Genomic DNA, 4065 nt, shown 5'->3' on the forward strand with positions numbered 1-4065 from the left:
AATTAACAAAATTTGGCAAAAGTTTATAGAGAGGAGAAGAAAAAAGGTCTAAAAACTGAACTAGAAAATCAAGGCAACCCAACGGTAGAAGAGAATAAAGGACAAACACGACAAACTCCCGTAAAACAAACAAAGAAAAAGGGAAAGTTTAGAAGAGGGGGGGAAAGAAAGGATAAAAAGGTAAGTAATATTGGGAAAATAATAAAACCAATACGTGTGCAAACCAGGGAAAGGGAAAATATTGGAAGAAAACACGGACGTCATAAAGTAAGAGGGATAAAAAGGTAACAAAATAATTGAGGACAGTCCTTATTGAGTTGTGGAGAGAATTCCCAGGTGTTTTGAAGGGAAGAATGGAGAATGGAAAGAGGGAAAAACATGGTTGAAAAACCGAACAGTACCTTTACCTTACCTACTCGATTTATATTTTTTACATTTCCTGATAATGCACTTGGAAGTTTTATCTTAAACAATATTATGGATATTATGGAGATTAAAGTATACTCGCACATTGATGAGTTGTTTATTCATGGAAAAGTGAGAATGCAAAAATACTGATAAGTAAAAAAGATAAACAATAATAAATTTGAATTGAAAATATCTGGAATCAAGAGAATATCAAGATGGGGAAAATGTAAAAAGAAAGCAGAGATTTGAAAAGCAAAAAACCAATTGAAAATGTTGCAATAGATGTCAATAGGAGAGGATAAGAAGATTAGTCAATATTCACAATTGACAAATAATATTGTCAAAGTCAAAAATAGAGATCGCAAATTGACAAAAAAAAAACTGTTGCATCGTCCGGGAATCGAACCCGGGTCGCCCGCGTGGCAGGCGAGCATTCTACCACTGAACCAACGATGCTTATAGGGATAATTGAAACATTTGGCAATATAAACAAAATAATAGGTATTTAGAATGTGAAGCAGAAACAAAAAGATTATTCTATCTGGTGAAAGTGAATCCAAATGGTACTTGTATCATCTCGTATGCCTCATCTGCCTCAGATAGGTAAGTACATCTACAATCTACATACTAGGTAGGTACCTTCAATACAAATCGAAAGGTACACCAAAGTTAAGTCAAGCAAATATCTGCAGTATCTACAGAAGAACATGACCTAACAGACCTAACTCATACTCACATAAGAGACATCATTATTAGGTACAACATTATACACTGGAGAGCAATAAATTCGGGGCACCCCTATTTTTTGGTTTTTCTCAAACTGCTGCTCAGTGTTAATTTTTTTTTTTTTTTTTTTTTTTTTAAAACCCTTTGGTTTTAACTTCCCCCCTAGAGACATCATTATTAGGTACAACATTATACACTGGAGAGCAATAAATTCGGGGTACCCCTATTTTTTGGTTTTTCTCAAACTGCTGCTCAGTGTTCATTTTTTTTTTTTAAAACCATTAGGTATTAATGTTTTTTGCTGTACAGTTTAAAACTTATTCCACAAGACCGCATACCTACATACCTTGTGAGTAAAAAAAGAAAAATTAAAAACAAGGATCAGTTTTGTGCTGAAAATGCATGTTTTTGGAGATAAATGTTGGTGTAACTTTTTTTCTCCTCAATATTTTTACACCATTTTTGAAGCAGTTGCTTTAGGAAATAACACAGAACATTAATTGAATTATTTGGTAAAATTTAGAAAAAAATTCTGGACCCGATCCGGAACTTTTTAAAGATCGTTCCTTTTTTGCCATTTATAGAGCAAAAAAAAAAAAAAAAAAAAAAAAAAAAAAAAAAAAAATTTTTTTTAAAAAAAAGTGGGGTGGGGGGTAAAATTTTTTTTTATTTTTTTAAAAAAAAAAAAATAGACTTTTTTAAAAAAAGTTCCGGCTAGGGTTCAGAATTTTTTTCTAATTTTTACCAATACATAGTAAATTATTATTATTATTATTATTTTTAGGCACCTGGTTCGAAAATGGTGTAAAAATATTATTGTAATGCATGTTATAAGTATAAGTACGTTATACAGGGTGAAAATAGATAATACCTATACATAGAAGCAAAGTTTTGGCCCAGATTCTGCCAAAATTGCAGTTTCATTAGAAATAAGTAGTTAGTTAGGTAGGTATGCCTTCGGCTTTATTGATTGTGTGCTTTTGAAGTTTTTAGTCCATTTCTTTTTGATGGGTTATGAAACATTTGAAATAAAATAACTAACTACCTAGGAATGTAGATTAATGATTTATGGAAACATTCATGAAAAAATAATTTCTAATACATCACCCAGTATATCGTGTTCGTATAAAATAGAAAAAAAATAAGAGCTGAAATGTAAGTATAATAATATGTTTTATTTTATGTACGTACATAGGTAATACATAGACATACGTACTTAATGGTATTTAGGTATAAATAACATGTTATTTTTTATGACTCTTGTCATAAAGTTACCCTGTCATAGATTTAACGAGAAATAGAGGACCAAGCCGCTTATATGTGAAGGAAATATGACTTACAGGGTGTCAGAAAAGTCCTGAACGGACCAACTACATGGGAACGAAGGAGGATATAGTTAGTGATAAAGATCATTGATTATAATCAATAAATTATATTTAATGAACTCCCCATCCGTGGCACAAGCTCCGGCTTTTACAGATGGGTAGGTATACCATTTGTTGAATATTTATTTAATAGAGAGATTTGTACTGTGCCCTGAATCACCAAAGTATGGAAAAGTATCTTACAAGTGTAATAGCCAATGGAAAAGCAGAATTTTGAATTTGGACGAATCATAATCACCCAGTATATCGTGTTCGTATAAAATAGAAAAAAAATAAGAGCTGAAATGTAAGTATAATAATATGTTTTATTTTATGTACGTACATAGGTAATACATAGACATACGTACTTAATGGTATTTAGGTATAAATAACATGTTATTTTTTATGACTCTTGTCATAAATGTGCTTTTGAAGTTTTTAGTCCATTTCTTTTTGATGGGTTATGAAACTTATGAAACATTTGAAATAAAATAACAAACTAACTACCTAGGAATGTAGATTAATGATTTATGGAAACATTCATTAAAAAATTATGTCTACGACATCACCCAGTATATCGTGTTCGTATAAAATAGAAAAAAAAAAACTTTTAAGAGCTGAAATGTAAGTATAATAATATGTTTTATTTTATGTACGTACATAAGGTATTTTTTTTTTTTTTTACTTAATGGTTCTAATAAATGAAAACTTCATAAATAAATAATCAATGTCAGACTAAATGTCAAATAAAATAAAAATCAAAGGTTCGAGTTTGACCTCTGAAAGAGTGATAAAGGTAATCAAAAGATGATTTCAAGATTTGAAGGCAGGGCCATACAACAAACATTTTAGTTGGATTCCCAGTATATCCAAAATAGGGAGGTGTTCTAGAACTTTAACCACACACTGTATACGCCAGAAATACACGAGGACTGTGGAGAAAAAGCAGAATGAAAATCCGCAGCGTGGTGTCTTATGGAAAATTTATAAGTCTGTATGTATACTTGCCATATTTAGCTATGTATATCTAGTGATAAAGGTAATCAAAAGATGATTTCAACATTTGAAGGCAGAGCCATACAACAAACATTTCAGTTGGATTCCCAATAAATCCAAAATAGGGAGGTGTTCTAGAACTTTAACCACACACTGTATACGCCAGAAATACACGAGGACTGTGGAGAGAAAGCAGAATGAAAATCCGCAGCGTAGTGTCTTATGGAAAATTTATAAGTCTGTATGTATACTTGCCATATTTGGCCATGTATGTATGTCTGTACCTATGTACTTGCTATACATATGTAGCTATAAGTCTGTATGTATAGTTGCCATTATGTAGCTATTGTGTTTCTGTATTTCGGTTGCCAGTTGCCATAATAAAGTATATTTTATAAGATAAAACATTACAGTATTTATTTTCATTCTTTTTTTGTCCATGTACAGGGTGACTGGAGAGGGTGCTTTAATGTTATTAATGAATCAATTATTGGTAAGTATAGGTATTTATGTACAATTGCATTGAACTTATAACAAATCGAAATCGAATATGAAATTATGTGTTTCAATT

At 31.0% G+C, this 4065-nt stretch overlaps 1 non-coding gene across 1 annotated transcript; it reads right to left on the minus strand.

The window, feature by feature from the left end:
- Positions 1–793: 793 nt before the first annotated feature.
- Trnag-gcc lies at positions 794–864 on the minus strand. The gene has a single exon. It is a non-coding gene; the product is annotated as a tRNA-Gly (tRNA).
- Between the last annotated feature and the right edge of the window lie 3201 nt (positions 865–4065).

Source organism: Diaphorina citri, unplaced genomic scaffold (genome assembly GCF_000475195.1).
Source record: "Diaphorina citri unplaced genomic scaffold, Diaci psyllid genome assembly version 1.1 scaffold2723, whole genome shotgun sequence".
Classification (NCBI taxonomy): Eukaryota; Metazoa; Arthropoda; class Insecta; order Hemiptera; family Psyllidae; genus Diaphorina; species Diaphorina citri.